The following is a 24,644-nucleotide window of genomic DNA, read 5'->3' as shown; positions in this document are numbered from 1 at the left end:
GCACTAACTGAAGCCACATGTATGAGCAAAGGCTACAAGTTCTTAATACCCAATAACTTTCTAAGGTCAATAACAATTAATAGAGTCAATGTAAAATATTCATTATTCTGTAAAACATTAATATTTTACAGTAGATACTACAATACCAAAATGTACACTAAATGCATAAGATCCAAAAGCTGTGGCAGTAAACTTACTAAAAGCCATAAGGAAATATTTTCTTACTTTTTATTTTAAAAAAGAAACAACAAAACTCTCAATGCAAAACTAATTATCCTGATTTAATGTAATTTAAGACACTGCAGCAGCATAAATGCATTTGATTCACACAAAGACTACTTAAACCAGTCACACTTTAGGCTAACATGAAACTCCTAACTATCTGATACCATTGTAGGAATGGTCAGTCAAAATCTGTTTTATGAATTCTGCATTGCGGTGATGCAGTGATGTGAGATTGTTCCTTCTCCCCTACACCCCGTCCCCAAAACCACCAAGAGCTCTATAGATAAAGTCAAGTGATACATTATATTTTTGCAAAAAAAAAAAAAAAAAAATCTAACCACAACATTAGTATCAAATCCAAAGACAAGTAAGTGAACAGGCTTTAGTGAACTTTTATGCCTATATATATTTTATAAAGACATATATTTATCTTATAAAGGTTAGGGACTCAGACTTACTGTTTGCAGGATATTTTTCATTACTTCTGTTGCAGTGTATGGTAATAGCAAATGATCCGTTGGGCAACAACAGCATAGCAGAATAATGCAAAAGTGCTTTCCTTTAACCCACATTACTTTTTCTGCCATATAGAAAACAAGAGCAGCTTTTCACAGAAGCCAGCAGAATTCTAAACCAGCTATATTTTCCTTCACATCTATTTTTATAAATTGTGCTTTCATTATTCCAACTATCACAGGGTCTTGCTGTCTATAGGCTAACACAAACACAACTATTGTTTTTGTTGTGTAATGCTACTTATCCCCTGCCTGAGTTTACATACATCTGTGAGTAGAACATACGTTATTTGTAAACAGCATAAAATGTGCAAATTCTATTCACATTCCCAGTAAGTCTGACTACATACAAATAATCCCAGGAGAATGGGAAGCCCATATATATTATCATAAAATTTACATCAAATTTTCAGAACTACAGAGGAAGTAAGGTTTTGCTTTCATTTTTACTAATTGTTGTACAAATACATTATAAAAAGCAGCATTAAGACACAACAGTATAAACAAACATCTTAATTTTGCTTAATCCTTGAAAGTGATCTCAAATTATTTCAATCCCCCTGGAAACTCCTTACATCCACTGAATTCAACATCTAGAAACAAGCTCCTCAATCAATCTGTCAAAAAGCACATTCAGTCAATCTAAGCCTTAGTATGCTACAGAAGACACACTGTAAGATTCTGTCCTAGACATTAGCTAGACATCACAACTTTTTCCCCACCACTCTTCACCATTTATACCCTCCAGTTAGTACTAGCCTGTTGAGGACTAACTGAGCCAATAACACTTCTCAGAAATACCTCCAGAACCAACATTTTTGGTCACAATGGTGAAGCTGCAATATTGCAACTAGGCTCCATGTTGGAATCCACAAATTCTCCTTCAAATCCTGATAATATGAGTCAGTATAAGCCACACTGCCTCATCATTGAAGCACTGTAATGCAGAACACCAAAATAAGATAATGGCACCACACTGGAACAGGTGTAGCAGGCATCAAAGTACCAGGGAGAAACACAAAAATTTGCTGAAGGTCAGCTATGAGCTTAGAAGACTCAAGTCTTAGTACTGAGAGCAGATGAGCCAAAAGATGCCTCCAGCAAGCTACTGGATCCAGTCCTGTTTAGAATTACTAAAGATGACTATAATCATCCTACACTGCCTTTCTCAAGAAATTAATAAGATCATTCATACATTTAAAATAAGAACCAGCTTAGCTGCTTTAAGATTCACGTGCAGATCTGAATTTTGAGTTACTGATGAAACAGCTCCACTCATTCAACACGGGAACAAATCACTTGAGATTGGAATTTCCCACTGATTTCCTAAGACAGTCTGCAGCATTAGCACTAGCCTAGAAATGTCAAAGTTGTGACTTAACAGAAATGCAAAGCTGAACTCTCTCTCCTCTACACTATCTTGGATACAGGGAAAAGAGGGACTGATTGAGAGGAAAGGGAAGATTAAAGATATCACCTGGAAATCTGAACAGAAGGACAGAAAACCATCTCAGGTGAGATCAAACACACGGACGGTAGCCACATCATTTCACTCAAATTTCTAACTCCATTCTACCAGTGGAGGTTAAGGATAGCTCAACCCAGGGTCAGTTCACCTTCTGAAGAGTCACATCCCTTTAAGATAATGAGCAAGTATCATCACAGAGTCAGGTTTTCTTAAAAAGGCGGGCAAAGATGAATGATATTGCAGCTCTGTTAATGTATGAATCCCAGATCAACAATGACCTTTATACACAGTCAACACCAAGTACAAACATTAACAGTTTAGTATTCTGCGTCATTCTTCATGGATTGATTTTTACTATTCAGTAATATTACAAATTTGCACAGGATAAGGGATTTGAAACACGGCCTTAGACACAGGGCATCTGCATCGATGAAATGAAAAGAAGAACAAATTAATATATGTCACTTGGCACAAAAAGTTTCTGAAGGCTCAGTATTTCAACTGCTCACACAAATTAAAGGAGATAGAAAAACAACACGGTTAAGAGGGTAGCACTAAGGAAGGAAAGAAACAACACAAGGAACAGACTCAAGTCTTCTGAGAGCATCCATGCTGCCTAGGGCAAACTGTGCAAAGGGCAGCTGACATAATAAAAGCCAACAGAGTGACCTTTGCTGAGCTTTCATTAAGGACAAAGAAATCATTAGTATCAATAAATCCCTGTTTCGCAGCCCATCTGGAAACCACAGGCTCTCAGTGCATGTACAGCAAGGAAAACAGAGAGTAAGAGGGTTTATCTGTTAAATATAAGCAAGAATAAAACCCCAAAACTGACACAAAATCCAGTCAATATCAAAGAAATGAAATGAACCCACTTGACATAAAAACAGATGTTTACTCAAAAGACAGCAAAAAACCACAAACAACAAGCTCTTTGCCATCACAAAAAAAAAAATTAAAAATCACATTTTCATCTATTTTTTGTAACTATCTCTTTTAGACTGAATATTTAATTTGAGGCAAAATTCCTTTCCAGATTGTTAACAGTAATAGCTCCAGCACTGTTTACAAACTCTCCCACCCCTGAAAACCCTTTTCTTCCAATCTCCCATGTACCCTCATATTTTTAAAGTCTCTTTTATTCAGCACATTTATGTAACACAGTTGTTGTACACAAACCCAGCAACCTGGCAGAGCACTGCTGGGAAAGCTGAAAAAAATTAAAGCATGGTTGTGGCTTTTTTCCCTCTGTATCCTTTCCTGCCAGCACGTCCAATGTGTCAAGGCAGCCCCAAATCAGCACACGTGTGTAGATGTGAAGCACTGTAAGTAATTGATTTATGCTGCAACAACAAAAGATCAGCCTATCATTAACAGGCCAGGCCTAAAGAGCAACCTAAAAGATATTGAGGTGAGACATGCTCTCCCCAGCTTTATGACTGAAACTCCTGAGCTCCAAAAAAAAGTATTTGAGAATCTGTTAAGAGCAAGCCTCCCTAATTTGATCAGGCAAGGAAGGGCCAGGCTGGGTTTTAGTCACCTCACTGGAACATTTGCTCTAGAAAAGTAGTGCCAACTGAGAATAAAAAGTTAGCTGACCTAAAGTAAGGGAGCAAGGATACTCCAGGGGGTATAGAGGGTCCAAATCCACTCTCCTGCTTCCCCACTCCCCAGGCATGAAAATAACTGAATTTTGCACTTTCATGGACTGACTGCATAGTGTGACAAGAGGTTAACGAGATGGAACATGACCCATCCTCCATGATGGGACAACTCCATCCCACCCCTCCTCCCCAAATCACGTGAGACCTCTTTTCCTCCTTGCCTGCCTTCCCCAGCGCTCCTCCCATCCCAATCAAAACTGTTTAGTGCATTCAAACATCATTTTGCAGGTGTCCGACTTTCAGCACATTAGACACCGAAAAGAGAAGAGCAGGGTAAATTTTTAGAAGTGGTTAAGCCATCACATGGCTACTCATACAGCTTTGAAACGTTTCAGATTGAATTTGGGTTACTGAAGCCTCAGGTCACAGATAAATCACTTACTTCAACTACAGTTAGATAAAAGCCACGTAATGTTGCTCCACTGCACAGCCCCTACTCTATCTGCCTGCACGGACACAGCTGCAATCGCACGAACATGCTCTACATCCATGTGCACATGCACCACACATACACCAAAGCATATGTATGAAATGTGTGCCCTTCTGCTGACTTGACTTTTAAATTCTGGTGCAGCTGTTTTACCTAGCAAAGATTTTTAAAACACCCCACAATCTCCCACATCTCTATACAACAAGGGGATATGCCAAAGTCCTCCTTCTCTGCTTCCAGTTCAGTCGCCTCTACCCACTGCTGCTCATCAACACCCCAGTGCTGCTGGGAAAATATTTAGCTTGACCTTCCCCCCCACCCACTGAAAGCCAAACAAACAAGATGAACTGCCCCCCCCCACCACACACACCCACCCCTTAAAAAGGACACCTAAAAGGACAGTGTCGCCCCAGGCAGTGCATGGGGACAGGACACAGTTTGCCAAGCCTGCAAGAATTCCAGAGTCTGTCTACCAGACAGGGAATGGAGCAGCACCAACATCTCAGGGCAGTATGAACATCTTGGTCTTGGAAAGCTAACATCTGTGTATAGGCATTGTCAAAAATGAGAGAGGGGTGTAAGTCAGGCCTTCACCACCTGAAAAATGCTGGTCACAAGCACACCATCACACTGAGCTCCATGGCAACCAATAGCATGACTGCCCATCTTTCTAAGAATTCTCTATAAGACTATCCAAAGGTCTCTAATCCTAACAAAACCATCAGGTTTCATTATGTAGAATGTTTCTGAAACCATGGCCTTGCTCAGCAATGTAATATGGATCCAAGGAACAGCTGAAAACATAACATTCATAGCAAAGATCTGCTTCTCCTCTTGCTACTCCATAATGGTACACAAACATGCTAATGTCCAGTAAAGGCAGAGACTGGGAAATGTGGCTTGATGGTTCAAAACTCCTGGCAATCACTAACTTGGTCTGCCCCTTGATTCTGCCTTTTGAAGTTAATTCATCACTATTGGCACAAAAAAAAAAAAAAAAAAAATCAGGTGATCATATTTCCCAGCTAATAAAATGAGAACAAGGAGACATTCAATTTAGTAAAGAAGCAAGCAGTTTTGAAAGGATGAAAGGAAAGCAATTAAAAATGCATCAGCTAGATGTGCTTGCTCAAACTCCTTGCTATAGACATCACAGAAGTCAAAACCCTAGGAAAACTATAAAATGTTTTAAAAGCAGCTCAATGTAATTAGACCAAACCAGCCCCATTATATAAGGATTTCTTTTTAAACAATGGAAAAGAGCTGTCTTAATACATGACAAACCTTCAGTAATGAAGATTGCAATCACATCTCTAAATGCAGAATTTTGCTGTCATTTTATTCCTGTTAACTGCACACTTTTGGATTTACATATTCTCCACCAGAAAAATAGTAATACATTAAACTTTGCAAAACCAGAATATATGGCCTACAAGTTGGACAAGACACTGCAAATGTCCACTTAGTCTAGCTCATCAAGTGGTAAGTGATACTAATTAGAGAGAAAGGAAAACAAAAGATCTCTCATTACTTCCTCTCCTACAACAATTAGTATATGCTATTTTATCCAATAGTAAATTTGCAGAGACAGGACTGGTTTTATGTCTTGTAATAAGATAACCAAATCACCAGCATTAATAAGTAACATTAGTGTCAAATATATCTTCCTATTGTTTACACTGCACAAAATCTCAAAAAGCTGTTTTAAAAAAAGATAGCAAGAAAACAGTAATTGATGAAATCCCATATCTGGTTCAGAAATTTTTGCAAACCAAACATATTATTCCAGTGACACAAAATAAATGTTTTAAAAGGCACCTTTAAGTGGTTTCTGGCATTTAATAGCACCTTTTATGGAGCATTAAGACCACAAGCCCATAAGCATCTATAACAATAAAGCTGCAAATAAGTCAAATTTTACTGATTTCCAAGGGAAAGATCCCAGTACAAAAAAAGCTCAAGGTCTGAGCCCCAAGACAGCTAAAACAGGATATGAGGAAACCTGTAAAAGAGGGGTGGAGGTGGGAAGAACTGTTTGACCCTGAAAGATCTTGCTCTTTTGATTAACGCACACACACAGGAAAATGAAGTAGTGGCAGTGGGAGGAAGAAAGATCAGAGAAATTAAATATAATTGCTTTGGAAGGGTGCCAAACTTCACAAATTACCAGTTGCCAGTCTGTACTCAATACTGACATAAAACTGTCAATCGTTTTCTAAAAACTATTTTGCCCATAAACTAGTAACACAGTCATTATTTTTAAATTACCTGCAGGTAAAAGTTAAGTTTACCAAAGAAAAATGGATGGCCAAAAACAGTAACTTTTTTTTCAGCTGAACTATGGATGAGCACTACATATATATAAAAGAGGAAAAGAATAAAAAAAAAAGAGGCCAGCAGAGATCAAGTTCAAGTTAAAAGTTTCTTATTGCAGGCAACCTCTTCCAGCTAAGCATCAGTAATTCTAGAGCAGGGAGTTAAACTCCCACAGGACTTTTTCAGTGTTCTGCCAAAGTTGCTACAAGACCCAGCTCAGTAAAAACCCTATCACAACTTCTGCAACACAGATTTTTAGCATTTTGTAGATCTTGTTTTGCAATTAATTTTTACAAAAAACTTCTTCTAACTGGACTGAAAAGCGCAACAAACAAAATATTTTAATAAATTCAAAATTACTCACTGATATAGCCATAGAAGTGTTGTGATTTGCATTTCTATGTTTGACTACCCGAGCAGTTTCAGAAGTCTGAATTTAATGGATGTGCACCAGCTAGAAAGGGGCACAAACTAATCCACACAGAACCTGCTGAGGCCTCCCCTTTCCCAAACTCACAGACCTGTACTTCAAGCCTCAGCTTGGTAATTTGCTCTTGTCAGCAATGGTGATGTTCAAGGTTGCATTCGCCAAGTGCCAGGTTGAAAAATATAAAGGGTCTTACCTTTGCAGTGTCTTTAAAAAAATCTGTAAGAATATAGAGCAGATTAGGCCATGTTTCTGTTGTTTGCCTCTCATTTGCTGTCAGCTGTCAGCAAAATGAACAGTCAAAAGCCTCTGGAGCAGGCTGGTATTAGTCAGCTAGACTTGAATTTCCAGTTCTTTTACATTGCTGTCTATTTTCCTCCATTAGGTTAGCCTGTCCTACCCTGGTATCAGATTACACGGAGCCAACATTTATAGCACCTTGCAAAACAGTCGAACATATCACATACCTAAGTCTGCCTATACCTGTTGCCCTCAATGCTTAACCCTTTCTACCAGCAGCAGAAACATTCACTCTACACTGTATCACCTACAAAACATTTGCAGCAAAAGGAGTCATTTTTCCTTCTTAGCTCACAGCTGGAGTGAGATTTCATTTTAGAAGCTGTTATGCCAAGAACAGAGGCTTCAAGATGCCCACAGAAACAAACCTGCACCTGCAGACCCTACCTCCAACAAGAACCCTGCTCTGGAAGCACTTGCTGCTTATCTCAGTGGGTCTGAGAAACCCCAGTTCCCATTCTGGGTTCAAGATCATGTAATTGCACTGATTCCTTGCCTCCTCTCAGACCCTGGTGCTACAGCAGGAGGCAGGGAGGTGTGTTCTCAGCATATAACTGGAATGGTGCAAGGAGATGGTGTTTCCAGCCCACAGCTCTCCCAGCAACACCAGCTTCCTTCTGCCCAGCCAGGATGGGGTGCTGCCCCTGGCTTGGCTGTTCCACCATGTCCCTGATGGCTCTTAGCCCAACTTCCCTTTCTGGAAGGTGTCCTGCTAACCCTATTTCCACAGACTAGGGGAATTTACCACAATTTAGACAGTGCCAAGTCAAACCCTGCAATGCTGAAACTAAAGGAGCAGCGATTTCCCTCTTTACACAAGATGCATGGCCATCCCATGGCCATCAGCTGCAGTGGTAGTGCTTCAGAGAACTACACAAGGTATTTTATGTGTTCTGGTACGACAGGTACCTTAGGTTTCCTACTGCTCATCATGCATCTTTGACTCAAACAGTTTTAACAAATGAGTATGTATATTCTAACAACTCATCCAATGTTATTTAGGCATCCTCCTTCTTGGGACCAGTGGTTTTGTTAAAGCTGAGAATATAGGGTGGTACACTGTTACACTCTTACAAGCAAACTAACTCAAGAGAGCAGAGATGAAACACACAAGAAGACCTTTAATTACATGCTGCTTTAACTTAAGTCTTTACTTAAATAAGTTTTACTCCTTCAGATAAGAATCACAGACCAAGAGGGCTTGTAATAAGAAACAGTACAGCCCATACCATGAAGCACTGCAACTAACACTTATCTATAAGATGCTCTACTCACCACTAGACAAGCATTTTGGTCTTCAAGAGATTCTACTCATTTAAAAGAACACTTTTATTTATATTTAAGATAGCACTGTGGTTAACAATGACATGTGAGTAAAATAAAGATACATATTTCAGTCTTATTTATAAAGCTTATCAGTTAAAACATGTTTTTGCAAACCATGCCTGAAGCTTTTTAAACTATTTGCCACAAAGATCCTCATTTAGCTTTACCCATAAATATAAGAAATTAAGTACTCAGTCACGCATTTCCAATGGTTATGCCACAGGAATTAATCAGTGAGAACTTTTGCACAAGGCAAGAAGTCACCTGTTTTCTCCCATCTGTAACCAGTCAGAGCACCTGTACAGTGCTTCAACACACACCTTCCCTAAGCATCTCCAAAGGTCCATTTTGTCACCCATTCAGTCACAACCATTAAAACTACTTCTTTTCAGAAGTTTTTTCTGAAATAGTTTGATGAATGAACTAAGGCAAGTAGTATTGTGAACTTTTTGGTTTAAGGGCTTGGAGAGTCCAATGCTATTCCTAACACAGGCAGGAATTTACTCATGAGGTTGGGATGAGAGAGACAAATCTCCATCAGCAAATCACTTGGAAAAATTAAGGCACATCTCCTACTGTCAAAATCACAAAGCTGATACTTGCATGGAGCTTTCGTATAGATTCACAAAACCCCAAAAACAACAAAAATGCTCAGCCCAAGAAAAGGTGACACCACCTCCTTACATCAGAGTCACTTAATTCCCAATCAGAATTCCTTAATTCAAAAGTCTGTAGAAATTGCAACGAAAGGTAACTTAAGCAGAGGTGCAAAGTACCAAGCCATACCTACAATCAGGTAGACTGATAAGGAACAGCTGCACACAAGGAAGTCAGAGCCCTCAGTCAGATTTCTGAACTCCCTCTCACTGACCTCCAGGTCTGATGAGTCTGGGTTATTCTTTTTCACTGCTTGTATTTTCTAATATAATTGCCTGGAGTTTTTTAGCACAAGAACGTTCAACTTAATTTTTGGCTTTAACAGGTTTTTTTGTGGTAATTCAGACAGCATTTATGTAGGCCAGGGTAGACCTGGTCTCTTAAATAAGACACCAAAACAAACTACATGTTTAAGAGAGTCTTCCAAGGCAAGACATTTGTTACTTCTTTCTGAGGTGAAATCTACTGCCTGATACCAATGTATCATAATTTACAGATCACTGTAGCTGCAATTCACACGTCATCTAAAGGCTAACAAAAATTTTTAAATTTATTGAAAATTGTAGACTGAAGGACATAAACTTTTAAATTCGTGGGTAGAAGGGTAAAGGCTAATTTGGGTTGGAAGGCTGTAACTGCATATTTTCCCTCAGCATGGGTCACAGCTTTGAGCTGGGACATGCTTTTCGCTTGGGCAATTTGTACCAGTGTCACAGCTCACCAAGAGAAAGACAAGAAGGAACAAAATACTCCAGATATTCTCAAGTAAAAAACAATAGGTAAGATCTACAACATGCAGGAAACATGCTGATGAGTTTGCTCTGAACTCAAGGAATACTTTCAAAACATTAGCTTAAAACTGAATTTGAGATTGGATACAACTTTCAGAAAATACCAACACATACAGAGCACTGAGACACGGAAGAAGGCACATGGTCTTGGTTAGAAAATGTATTGCATAGCCAGAGGGACTTCAAAAAAGAAAACAAAGGAAAAAAAAAACCAACTAGCAAAACCCAGACCTTAGGCTCTTGCTGTAACTTGTTTGGTACACAAACCACTTTGTTACTAGACAGCCAACTACTTATGGGTGTGGAGCACATAGCACAAAGAGTTCTATGTGCAGGTTATACCAATAATCTTATCCAGTGCAGACACACTGAGTATCTCCCCATTGTACCCAGAAAAAAGCAACACAATTCACTTGTCTCTAAACCTTCCAGAAATGACTCCTTCATCCCTGCAGAGAAGCTGCAGGTTTGAGTTCTTTATCTCCAATCTTAATAATCATCTTTCCTTCTTTCTCCCTACCAGCATCTTTAGCATTACTCACTTGATATGCTTTAAGAATAACATTTTGACAGGCAAATGCTTCTACACTGTTCTTATTTCTCTTTTGCATATGTTTGTCTCATTACAGCCAGCTTTTCAAAAGGTAATCATTACCTTTCAGGTTCCAAGTCAGAAATTCACTGAACTGCACTGTTTTCACAGAATCACAGAACTGTGGGCTCCCAGGAAAGCAGAGCAGAGGGGCAGAATCATATCCCTCACCCTGCTGGCCACACTGCTTTTGATGCAGCCCAGGATGCAGTTTGCTTTCAGGGCTGCAAGAGCACGTTGTTGGGTCCAGCTTTTCATCCGCCAGTCCTTGGATTTGGAGTACGACAGTATCTTTGCTTCTGAATCCTGCACAGTAAGAGTCCTAAACCAAATGCCTTTTTAAAAACAATGCCCTTCACCTATTTGTTCAGTATTGCCCTTCCCCAAAAGCCACTGCTGGGTTAAATCAATGAGGCACTGAAGGCTGCCTGAACTGGAGAAGCAGCATTAACAGTATGAAGACTGCAGCCGTTTCTGCCATACTGAACATCTATCCAGGACATAACATGTTACAGACCCAAGTAATTTAAATGTCTGCAGAAAGAAATCTTAGTTAAAGAACCAAACAGAGAATGTCTAAAATCATGCCTTTAAAACCTCAAGGTGAGAGACTGCTTACACAGTTGTAGTGGAGAAGAACATACACTCAAGACATAATAAAAGTTAGTTTTTTGGGCTTTTAAGCTCCCAATTTTAATGCACTCTGAATGCAATATATTTATTCAGATTATTCTAAAAATGCATATGCTTTATGATGTTTAGCATAATTACAATAATAAATACATTAACTTGCAGCTATGCAGAATAAGACAGAAACTAATATTCCCATGCCATTTGTACATTTTTCTTTTTACAGATTAGTGCATCTTAAATTCATGCTCTAAAGTATTTGCATAGGGTGGGATTAAGAAGGGAGACTATTAGTCTGGGGAATTTCAAACTATTGAACTTGGCTATTAAGAGAGTATAAATTATCTTCTGATTTGTTGTTAGACTAACAATTCCCACCGTGGCATTTCAAACAGTGACAAAGCAGAACTTAAAGATCAGCAAGATCAAAATAAAAAAGCAGAAAGATTTTTCTTAAGAGTGTTATGGAAAAGGAACAGGGTCTGCAAAACTCCCTCCAGGGAAGGCAGTGTCTGGACATGCCAGTATTTCTGATTTCGTAATGTCTGGGGAAGTGTACACTAAGCCTAAGTCACTCTCATATGAGCACACACCTGCTCCTGGGAGACACCGAAATTCACTGCTAATGAAATGAACTTGACACAGAATTTATGAGTGTTGTATGAAAACACCTACAGAATCAGTGTATTCTGGAAACAGTCAGAGCTCCCACAAACCAGGGATAGAGAAATTCAAGCCTCACTTCTTCCTCATTTCATCATTCAAGTTCCCATGTCTTTTGCAGAACTAAATAAGACATCAGAGGTGGCTGCTGCGCATGTGCCTGCGCCATCCAGCTGCATCCCCTACCACTGGGCTCTCTGTGAGCCAGCCTGACTCCCCAGCTGTGGGGGAAAGAAAGGAAGCAGGCAGGGCTGGGGGGGAAACCAAATCACCTGGGGAAAACACAAAATCGTCCCATGACCTTGTGATGAGTTGTGCGCCCAAATCAGCCTCATTCTGCAAAAGGAAGCAGCACAATCTCACCACAGCCAGTGGCTCACAAACCTAGAGACCTCTTTCTACCTCCCCTCAGCTCTGCAGAGAGTAATACAGATATTTCAGCATGCACTTGCCCCCTCTCTCAGGCATTGTCTGAATGAGGCTGTTGCACAAGTCCACTCATGCTTCCCAAAAGAGAAACCCTTACAGTATCATACACAGAGGGGGAATTGAGGAGATGTATTTCTCCTACAGCAGCTTTCCCCCACTTAAACCCACAAGGATAAACTGTTCCTACCTTTCCTTCATTCTAAGAACCTCAAATGCTTCCATCAGAAAGGACTGAGATTGCTCTAAGTTTTCCATACAATGAATGGGAGCAAAGGTAGGTTTGCATCTCCTGAAGATGGAAGGTCCTTCCTTAGGTCACTTCTGACTTGGCTAAATTATTAGGAGTTGATGTAGGCCTCAATGCAGAGGACCAGAAAATGGTTTGGATTGCAAAGGACCTTTGCAGATCATTGAAGTCCAACCCTGCTGCAGGGACATCTGTCACTAGATCACATTGCTCACGGCGCCATCCAACCTAAGCTTGAACACTTCCAGGGACAGGGCACCCACAACTTCTCTGTGCAACCTGTGCCAGTGACTCTCCACCCTCATTGTCAAAAATGTCTTCCTTATGTCCAATCTAAATCTTTGCTCTTTCAGTCAAAAACAATTGTCCCTTTTCCTGGCACTACAGGACTTGGTAAAATGTCTCTATCCTTCTTACAAGTCCCATCTATACACTGAAAGGCTGCAACAAGATCTCCCTTGAGTCTTCTTTTTCCTGGGCTGAATAACTCTTAGACTTTCTTCACAGGATAGCTGTTCCAGCCCTCTGACAATTTTCGTTTAGGTCTCTGGGAAAACAAACATTCCAGCTTTTCTTGCAGCACCACAGCCTCATCACGCAAGAAGCTCCTCAGCAGACATCATCTCTGTTATGAAAACCCACAAATTATCATAGGAACCAGAGGCAGAATGTTTTTTATGCATCACTTCTAACTTATCCTTTCCTCTCCCAGTACAACATTCAACTCATACAGAGTTAGGAGGAAAAAAAAAGAAAAAGAAAAAAAGATAAAATAACAACCCACCCTACACCACAAAACAAACAAAACCCAAACAAACAAAAAAGCAAAAACAAAAAAGCCCAATGAAACAAACAAAAAACTGTACAAAACCCTCCACCCAAAGAATTAAAAAACCCAACCAAACAAAAAAAAGCACCAAAAAAAGCAAAAGAAGAAAACACAAGGGAAAGCTGAGGGGTAGATGGAAGATTAGCTAGTGCAATAAACAAGGTAATGCAGAGACAAGCTGCTTTACATAGTTTCTAATCCATCCTTTAATTTATCCACCGTTCTGCTTTCTTTTCGTCATTTCTGTGTCTAACATTCCATCTGCTTCTGTGAAGTCTCAGTGGTTTACTGTGACCATAGATACATTGAAATAATATCATTGAAATTGTGTGGAGTTGGGTAAAAACCCCCAAATCTATGCATTTTTTCAAGATGCCATACACTTGAAGTGGTTTTGTGAAGATTTTACTATGTGCTCCCCTCAGAGGCTGTGCCCTGTTTGTATCTTCCCTTTCTCAAACATGACAGTACTGAGAACAACAGTGCTCAAAAACTGAAAGGCAGAAAGGCCAGCAGAATCATCCTGTCACTGTGAAAGGCTTCCAGCGCAGCTATGTTAGAAATGCAAGAGCTGGTGCCTTTCACAGGGGCAAAATGCCGAGTTTTGCCCTTGTGGTGCTGACTCCTGGCTCTGCAGAAGCCCAGGGGACCAGGAGCTCAGAGCAGTGCCTGCCTCGGTGAGAGCAGCTCTTCTGTCTATGCAAAACCTTTCATGCAGGCTGCAATGCAGAGCAGCCCATAGTCCAAGGATGCAGGAGAAAAACACCTACACGAACAGCAACAAAAAAATCCCAAACCCCTTACCCATCCAATATCACTGTCCCTACAACCTTTCTAGTCTTCCCCACCCTGAGCAATGTGCCCCTCAGGCTGAGACCCTCTATTTTAAAGAGCATATAGTACAGAAACATTTTATCACATGGCAAAGACAAACCTACTCAATGCTGGCTAGTCAACAAACATACAGAGAGAAGAGAAAAAAACAATATTCTGGGAGCTGTGATGTCACATAGGAAGAAAAGATCACCAAATAAGACAAAAAGGCTGCAATGTATGCACAGTTTCACTTCTAAAATAATTTTGATGTGCAGAGTACTCGGTTCCCTAAAACCTGATGCTGGGGTAGCTACTACTAGAGTTTCTAGTTTCAGTAAATTAATTATGTTGCAATAACACATATATCTTCAGAAATCATGCAACCTACACTAAAAAATTTCATCATTTACAATAGAATGTTTTATGTGCTTTCTCTGTGCACTACTAAAAAGCTGTTTAACTGAAAGCCAGAGCTATCTCAAAAGCAAAAGTGTATTGAGATGAAAAAATTAATAATTAAAAAAAAAACAAAAACAAAAACAAAGAAAACCTTAAAAGATCACAGATTTTACAATAAAAACTGATCAGGTAACCTGCCCAGAAAGACATTTGTGAAATTGCACTTCTCAAGGCCCAACGTGCCCGTTTCTCAGCAGGATTTAAAAACTCCCACACTGGTGGCAGTGGAGAATGAAACACTGGACCTCAGCTCTTGCTGTATTGGGATAACTCCCATAGTTACTCCCTTACAATTCAAGCTTCAGGAGCCCAAGCCCTGCATTCTGTTGAGCTAAATAAACCCTACTCTTGCCTGCCAGGTGCCCAAGCAGGGGTTTGGAGGGAGGCACACGGGGTGGCGGAGCATGGCGCGGAGAGGACAGTTGGTGACACAATGGCTGCTCGGGGCAGGCGGCGGCGTTGCCATCTCCGGAGCATCTGCTCCCCTGCTCGTGGTTTAACCGACAGGAAGCGCAGCCCAAGGCAGCCGGGCCCGGCCGCCAGCGCTTCCTGCCTGCTCTGTCCCCCCGCGCGGAACGCAGGCTCAGACACCTTCTGAAGAAACAGAAGGAAAAAAAACAAGCAAATTAGGCCCCACATGCAGAAAGCCGGCCAGATGGATGGATAAAGAAGCAAACAGGTCAAGCGTATTGAAATGCGGCCCCAGAAGGCCACCAAAGCAGTGTACAAAACACTGGTGGCACTCACAGGGCCCAGGGCAACAGGCAGGCCAGCTGTGGAGGTTTTCAAGTCTGATCTTTCTCAACCAGACTTGTACACCATCACTTTACTTAACAAATGAAATATTTTAAAACTCTTTCTGAAATCTTCAGATGTGAACCACAACCAGTGGCAAAAAACCCACTGCCAAATACAGTATCAGCCTTTTCTATACCCACCCTGTCCTAGAAACAGGACAGGTTAACGATCTACAGGGCTTTTCCAACACTAATTCCTGGAGTAACACACCTATTAGTCTACTGCAAAACTGAAACCCTGAAGAAGCACTGGGTACCCACACGGTAAGCACAAAAACCAACTGCTAGACAAAGCAGAACTTCAGTGAAAAGCAGAAACTCCAGCACAGCTAAAACTTCTATACTATCTGTATGTGGAGAAATATGTTATACTCAGCCCCTCTGTAAGTTGTCCGCTGCTCAGTCTTAGATTGCCTCATTATATCAGCTGTCAGAAAACATCATCTCCTTAGTCGGCCTAAAAACTATTTTCAGGTAGGATGAGAAATTTTTAAAATGGCCTCATATTCTTCCTCCATCAATGGCCAACTGGTGGTATAAAATGGAGGAAAACCGATTTTGTGCTGGTATCTGCAGGGTTGCCAATTAAAGCAACAGAAGATAGGTCGGTCATGTAGTTAAACTGGGAACTGTATCAACCAGTAGATATTTAGTTAATTTAACACTACCACATACTGCTGTAGTCTAGGAGAATTTTCTGCATAAACTTAAAAGCAGTACACATCTTCATTGGATTTCAAGGAGTATCTGACACATTTCACCCTTGGCAGAACCAAGGTGTTCCATCCTAACATGGTCTCCATCCCCATTCCAAAACAGTTCAGAATAAAATCACCTTCATTTGGTGACTGGCACTCTTAGAAGACCACCTCAAAGTCAGAGGTTTACAATTCCCTGGGAAAGAACAGGGTCCAAATTCTCCTCATTTCTAACATAGAAACATTCCTCAGTTAGGTTCCTCTGATAGAGCATATTGGCTCTGGCTTTCATGCACTCCCACATGAGCTCTGTGGCCACCTGGGTTATTCCACAGGTGTCCCCTGCCCCAACAGACAAGACTACATCACTCCATGTCACTGAACACTCGACCACTTCATGCCTTGGAAATCAGAATGAAAGCCCTAAACTAGTACCCGTGAGACACTAAGAGCACGTTTGCTTCGGCAGCATTTCTGACATACACTTAAGATGCATCTCCCACCCTTGACAAGTACTCAAGTAATCTCAAGCAGCCAACAAATAAAAAAAATAAAAAAAAAAATAAATAAAAAAAAAAAAAAAAAGTTGCTCAAAAGTATTTCTGAACAAAAATGCCTTGCAGCATGAACTGAACCTTACTAAATTTTGCTGGATTGGCAAAAGGAGAACTGAAAAAAAAAAAAGTATTTTCCATCTCAGATTCCAACAATACTATGTAGCCAACAGCATTTTGCAGATTTGCTTCTTAGTTTGTAAGTCACGTTGGTCATATCTTGCAACATATACTGGCAGGATTCAATGTTTTCCTAAGAAAACTAGGGTGGCAGATGCTGACACTGGTCCAGAAATGGTTTGCTCTCAAGCTGGATATTCTTTTTAACCCTGAAAGCTTATCTGTGTTCTGCTACAGAACAACAGATTTTATCACAGCAAACATTTCAAAATTCTCATACATATTTATTTTCATGGTGTATTACTATGGTACTAGCTCTAAACATAACAAACACAAAAAGTATTTACATGGAAAGTCTATTACATGGAATATCTATTACATGAATTATAGATTATTAACTTAGAAATTTAATGTAAGAAGCATAAACTATTATAGGGGGAAGGGGTTGTTCGTTTATAAATAATTTTGAGGCATCTTAATATCATCTAATTTTCCATGCTCTGTATAGTTTAAGCAAAACTGCAAAGACAAATATTGTGGTATTTAGAATTATAAAAGCAGAACAAAAATCAGGATGACTTAATTCTTAAGGGACTGAAAATTTATTCCTTGAGACTGCTGCTGCACAGCATCTGTAAGGTACCCACATGCTCCTGCATTTATTCTTCTGTCTCAGTTACAGCTAGCACGGGAGGAGTGGTCTCCACAGAACAGCTTTCCCAGTAGAACAGCTATGAGTGAACTTGCCTCATGTCTCTGCACCTAAAAGCCCAACTGCCTGGCTCTGGTGTGCTTTTTGGGAAGGTGGAGGGATCACACCTCATCAAAGCACTGCCAAAAGAGAGGAGCAAAAGCGAAACCAAGCCGACCAACAACAACTGATCAGGCTTCTTAGACAGAAAGAAAGAAACTGCCTCTGTGGATTTCTACTGGTTTTAACCAGCTTCAGAGGGGCACATGATTTTTAATTCTACCATATCCCTTTAATAAACACCCCAAAGAAGACATTTTCCAGATAACTGAGGAATTTTTTACAGTGTTGACTTACCAAGCAGAGCACAATAACCAGCTATTCTGTTTGCACTACAAGGCAGTACAGTGCAATGAGTTAATAATTTATCATGGCATTGCTCTTGGCAACTGACCATAATCAACTTCTAAAATTCTTCCTCATTCTTACATTTTTAGTCTCAGCAAAAATATGGCACTCTTAGAACCTCAGCGCTATCAGAACACTTTTTAGCTGAGGTAAGAGGTTTAATCTTCTCAAACACCTGCTTTCCTTCTGGATTGTTTCAGGCTCAGAGCAAAGGTCATCATTTCATTTCAATAACCTGATTTAGCAGACAGGAATAACTAAAATATTTTTAAACAAAGTAAGAAGCTAACATTCTTTCAAAACTGCAGCAATGCAGTTCTCATCTCTGTGCTTCCTTCCCCTTCTTCTTACAGAAGTAAAAAGAACAAAAAAGTCCAAGCTTCTGCCTTCACCAAAAGCTTTTATTTGCACATGATCCCAAACTAACAAGCAAACACCTTTTTCTCCCATTTTACATTATTGAGACTTATGCCTTTACATAACTTTGGGCATGACTATTAGTTAATAGATTCTTCTTCTCAATCAGAAGCATCTAGCTGTGGTGTTCAGATAACTATTGGAAATCAAGTTTTGATGTGATGTGCAGAAGAGAGTAAGTCAATCATACTAAGGTATTGCTTTGTTGAAGCACTGGCCATGAAAAATGGTCCTTTACCAAGGACAACTGTGCTACTTCGTCCTTCCCCTTATTGCTCAACCCCAGTACTTACAAACTCCACAGCTCCACCACTCTGAAATCAATCCCCAACCTAGTTCAGTCAACCAGCCCAGCAACTTCTGTGGCATCGACATCTGACTTGCCAACTTGGCTCATCTTGGCTGAACCAGATAAGGAAAAGGTTGCTCTTGGCAAGCAGCTTGGACTGCAGATAGGAGGGGAAGGCAATAAAGCTCTAGGAAACAATCTATGCTGTCAGCCAGTGGCAGTCCTCAAGCAGGTGGATGAGTGCTTCCGCCAAGGAAACATCCAGGAATGACCATGGCCACCTCTGACTGTTTCACTAAAGGCACATTTTAAATTAAATTAGACTGGTGCAGGCTTGCATGCTCACAAAAACATAGGTCTAGAGTTTAAACTGCAACTTTACCTCAACTAATACAGCTTTACTGTTGAGCCTTACCCAAGGGCAAGCTAAGGGCCTGGGCAGCTGAGCTGTTTCAGGATTTACAACCCATCACCTCCAGGACAGCTCACTATCCAAGTAAAACTTGCTTAGCCCAAACCTCCCTCCTGTGCTCCAGGGCATATCCACGTAAACCGCTGCTATGTGGGTTTAATGGGATGTGCCACCAAGCCAGCAGGGAAGTTATATATGCTGCCTTCACTTATGAGTGAAAAAGCAGCTGGTGTGAGGCTGAAACACCTTCAGTGTGCACCTAAGCTCTGTAATACATGGTGTGTGAAAATACCAGAGCCAGTATCGAGGCACTAGCATTATTCTCCCACCTAGTTAATAAATACTAGGCTTGTTCATGACAGACAGTGTAACAGGTTCTCCAAAGACAGTCTCTGTCAGAAAGAAACTGCTTTCTCCACACAGTAGAGGTTTCACCCCACCTAGAGATCCTCATTTAAGGCAGCAAAAATCAACCACCAGACTTCACACTGATTTTTTCTATCTCCTTTTTTTAGTGTCATGTTGCATCTGTGCAGCATGCACGCATCAGTAGTCCTGGCCTTCCTCTCTCAAGGCAATGGGATTTTACCCAGCCAGCTATTTGCAAGTAATAACTGCTACCGTCTCTCCCCTCAAATGCACAGATTTCATGTTATCATATAGCAAAAAATGTCATCACAGCTTTTCTGTTTACGAAGTCTAAAAGCACAAATTAACAAAATGCTTCCAGAGCCCACCTGAACACATGGCACCTGTAAGAGACACTTTAAACATTACCAACACCAGAATCCAGACACCAAATATACCCTTCTAGCTACATTGCTTCAAAAGTATTAAACCTTTCCTGCAAATAACCCTGTTACAACTAAAAAACCCGAACATTTGCAAGTCCAAGCTGTTGTCTTGTAGTTTGGCAAAAGTTTTTAAATATTTCTGACTGCTGAGAATTATTTCTAGTCCAGTACCACTGAAACATGATTTAATACGTGTCATTTGAAGGACCATAATAAAAGACAATTAGGTCTTTATATAAACAAATGGTAGAATGTTGCATTACATCAAGTATTCATAATCAGATATATGTATTTCAGAAGTGCCCCAATAAGAAAACATTCTGCCAAAAGAACTTTCTTGATGCTTTTTTCCTCCGGAAATCCCTTCATAGTCCATATTTAAACTGTCTAAATTAATGATTTCTGCATAAAAATCATAGAACAGTTTGTGTTAGAAGGGACCTTTATAGGTCATCTAGTCCACCCCCCTACTGTGAGCAGGGACATCCTCAACTAGATCAGGTTCCTCAGATTACAGCCCTTTCAAACAAATTAAAACTGTGTTTCACTTAGTTGCTTCAAAAGCAACTTATTTCCTTGTTGCTTTGAACTGATACTAAAAGAAATACATTTTTTTCACGGAAAAGAACCAGCACTTTTGAAAACGTTGCAAGCCGTCCTCAGCAAACTTCAGACTGTTTTTCAGCACAGAAAGTTTCATTTTCATTCATATGACTAAGCCATCTTTTTTTCCGTAAAGAAAAAAGGTCCTCAAATAGACACTTCCCTCTCTATAGTTCCTTCTTTTCTCTTTTTGAAATTAACATTAGCTGGTCTTTAGAAAAAAATACCTGAACCAACAGGATGGCCTCCCAATAGCACACCAGCAAGAGTACCTGGAGCTCTTTGCTGGGCTGACATAGCTCTCAACAAGCTGCTTTGGAGGCACTGTGAGACAGGGAAGTGAATTCTTGCAATGTGTGCAGTTTGCGACCCTTTGCCCTCCATGGCCCATAAGGTTCACTATTTTTTTTTTCATTTTCTTCTTTTACTTTCTTGATAGCTAACACTCTCGTTTGCATGCTTAATTTGCAGGCAAAATCGGGACAAAAGCTTGAATAGATACAGAGAGTAAATAGTTTACAGAGACTCTAGAGATGGGGGAATGACAGCCCAAAACAGAAAGCATATTAAGAGGATGAGAGTGGACCTCTGAGGACAATGCCAGGCAAATTCTGTCACCAGCAGACAATGTGCAAGTCCTAGTGCCTTCAAGACAGTTTTCATGAAAGCTAAGAGGGTCATCTTCTGGTTGGAAAGACATCCTCCACTAAAAACAAACCATGTCATCACATCCTTGGGAAACTATTCCTGTTAGCTCCAAAATTATGTAGAGCAGCACATGTAGCAGGCACAAAGAGTGGGAAACTGACAGTATCCTTGTCAACTTGCTTTTAACTTGAAATTGAGTCTAGTTGGAAGGGCAAGTTAAACATTAATTTTCTGACAGTGGTCAGCACTGGATATCACAAATTGTAACTGCAGTTTCACAATCATATTTTGCTGCTTCTTTCTGTAGCTGCAGCTTAAAACTGAATAAACACCAAAATAACTAAAAACTGGAGAACAAAAGAAGTGGCTTGATACAAAGCTCAGAAAAGCAACGTAGTTTTCTTCTAACCTGTCAGCTGAAGTCTGTCAAAGGATTTAAAGAAAAACAAAAGTAACTCTAGAGGAACATACAAAAGAGTATATGCAGCTACAATAAGTAAAAATGTTTATTTCTCTCAAGAGCAGACAAAAATTTGAATAATCCAAGCTCACCCCTTTCTTCCAACACAGAAACTCAAGAGCTGTGTGGCATGACATTTATACTGAGCCCACTTCAGAAGCCAAACCACTACCACGCAAGAAGGTGAAAGAAATGCGGAAGGAGCTCATAAGTGAGGCAATGAAACCGTTAGTACACTAACAACATTCAAGAAGTGCAGTACATTCCCCTCAAAACAAAAAATGTATTTAGTATATTCGCACAGAAATGTTGTTGATGAGTTAAATATAGGGTGTTCTGGAAATAGACTAAAATGTCTAATTATAGATGAAGACAGTGACATTCAATCCACCCCAAAGCAACTCTTTCCCACAGTTTCCAACCTATGTACTTAGCATTCCTATTCTTAGCAAATTATCCTAACCATAATATCTTTTCCCCCAAAACAGAGAGAAATCATTTTTACATGCAAATTTAGGAATTGGAGGTTCTTTCCAGGCTAACAAAACTACTATCAGTTTTACATTGAAGCTTGCTTGAACCTAGTACAAACTCACAAACGACACAAGAAGAGTGATCTCTTTAAGGACAAATAAATTACCTGAGCTCCAACACTCTGAAACAACACTGAAGATGGCTGACAGGTAAGGCCTAAAGCACACCAAGGTAAGAATGCATAAACTTTGATTCCTATCCAATGGGATCCTCTCAGCACAACCACTAACACAGTGGAAAACTTTGCCAAAGGCTCATATTGAAGAATAAATCGTTTTTACCTCTAGATAGAATAGCCAGGTCAGGAAAGTGAAAACGTACAGAGCCTTTCACGCAACTGCTGCAGACTTGTGATAAGAAAGAGACTTAAAATTCCAGTATGTATAGTCCCTGTCAACTACTTTATCTGTGAAGAAACACTTAGATAAGATTTAAGAAAGCAAGATTTAAGAATGCAAATAATCTCTAAAACACGTCAGCAACATCAAAATTATAAGCACCATAAATCACTGGCATATGGTAGCAAAGTTTCAGACCTTATGGTACAGATTGTAACCAAGGCTGGAAAGGTGAACTCCACCTCCTGCCACTCCTGTGCTGAATCACTGTGTTGAGGGAAAGTCCTTGCTCCTTCTTACACACCCAACAAAACTCCAGCGAGTTACCAAAACTGTCAGTGAAAACAACAAAATCTGCAAGCAAAACCTGAGAAATTTTTGCTAACACCTGCAAGAAGAGAAAGCTGTTTTGGAGATCAAAGCTTCTCCTCAGACACAGAGAGAAAACCTCTATTTTTCTTTCTGTCAGCTCAATGAGGAAAGTCCCGCCACAGTTCCCTCCCTTGAATATTGCTGTGCTGAAATAGTCCTCATGTATCTGGCTTTTTTCATACATCAAGTGTCCAAAAAGTACCATGCTCAACTGAAGTATGAGTTTGCAGCAATCCTGAAACATCAGGCTATACCAGGCCAACAACATTCTTCAGATCTGGATGTCTACCTCTTACCTTCTTCTCATTTGAGGACCAAGACCATGGACTTGATAATTCTAATATTCAATGGATGAGAAAAGAGCACATTAGAAAACCAACACTTCTGTAAAAGCAGGTATCTGGAAATAATGTTCATACTAACTGGTATCTAATGACACCACTCCCATGGCTCTCTCAACAATCACAAAATCAATCCATATGGAAAGATCCCTTCCTTAGGGGTGTGGGAGAGGAAAGGTGGGATTTTTTTTTTTGAGACAAACATGAGCTTCAGCTATATAAAAACTAATATCGTTTCTCTGTACCTTCTAATCCACTTCTCTGCCTTCTAGATCTGTCCAAGCTGTCATCCATCTATCTTGGGAGAACTTTCAAATCACTTTTTTCTAGCTCCACCACTGTACCACAGATGCATCCATAGCCCTGGCAAAGTTCTTGTACAAGAATAGAACATGGCAGCTTTTGTACCTTCAAAGAGGAACTGCTCCTCTGTGAAGCCCTGATCAAGAGAAAGCAGCAGCAGCAGCCACACACCCTTCAGAACACAAAAAGTCTCCTGCCCAAGATAAGCAGCTGCAGCTTGGGAGATGACTTAAAAAGAAAAACTTAAAACATCAAGTTTTTTAGGGCTGGATGTCTCAACAGGGTCTGGTGCAAAAGAAAGAAGGGGAGAAAAGAGATAAGGAAAGGGAGGGTCATGTTCAACCAGTTGCAAGCAGAGGGCCCCAGGATCTGAAAATAAAAGTCATGATGATAAAAAGAAAGATTCAAATATTTTAAGGATTTTTCAGAAAAAACCTTCTATTACTAACATAAAATATTTTTTTCAAGTAGTTCCTCTTTAATTTTATCCGCGATTTTTCAACATGTAACAATGCACTAAGTAAATCTCCCAAACACTTGCAAAACTTGCTGCTTTTAGAAAGAAAAAAAAAAAAAAAAAAAAAAAAGCAAAATGTAAAATGAAAAGATAGTGAAAACACATTGTACTGTAAGATGCCAAAGAAGATACGGCTGAACGCTGGGAAGGATGAAGACAAGAGACAGCCTCACCCAAAACATGACCATTTACTTAATGGTTGCCTCCCTCTGTCCCTCCCCTGCAACTGATCACAGCACTAAGCAAGACTCCATTATACTTCTCAGATACAGGCTCGGGACAGTAAACGAATCTGGAAAGCATTCCCCTATGCACAACAGCTCAAGTGCCCGGTCATTTAATTTTCAGTAAGAAGATATCGAATTTGATTTCTAGAGTGACAGACTGAAATACAAGGTCCAAAGTTACATACTCAGACAAAACTTTTAAAGAAGAACATTTTCATTCAACAAAGATGGAAACAGTGATTCTTTTTCAAAATACTTTGCTAGAGTTCAGAAGTACATAATTAGGAGAATCGAAGTGGTTTTTATCCACTGGAAGTTTAGGAAGCAATTTGACGCA

At 40.0% G+C, this 24,644-nt stretch overlaps 1 protein-coding gene across 12 annotated transcripts in view; it reads right to left on the bottom strand.

Annotated features, from left to right (window-relative positions):
* Nucleotides 1-24,644, bottom strand: part of ELF1 (E74 like ETS transcription factor 1) — an 86,142-nt gene that overhangs the window by 39,333 nt on the left and 22,165 nt on the right. The gene's annotated exons all lie outside the window — the stretch shown is intronic.

Source organism: Oenanthe melanoleuca, chromosome 1 (genome assembly GCF_029582105.1).
Source record: "Oenanthe melanoleuca isolate GR-GAL-2019-014 chromosome 1, OMel1.0, whole genome shotgun sequence".
Taxonomy (NCBI): Eukaryota; Metazoa; Chordata; class Aves; order Passeriformes; family Muscicapidae; genus Oenanthe; species Oenanthe melanoleuca.
Note: the sequence above shows the minus strand (reverse complement) of the source record. Positions and strands in the feature narration are given on the sequence as shown.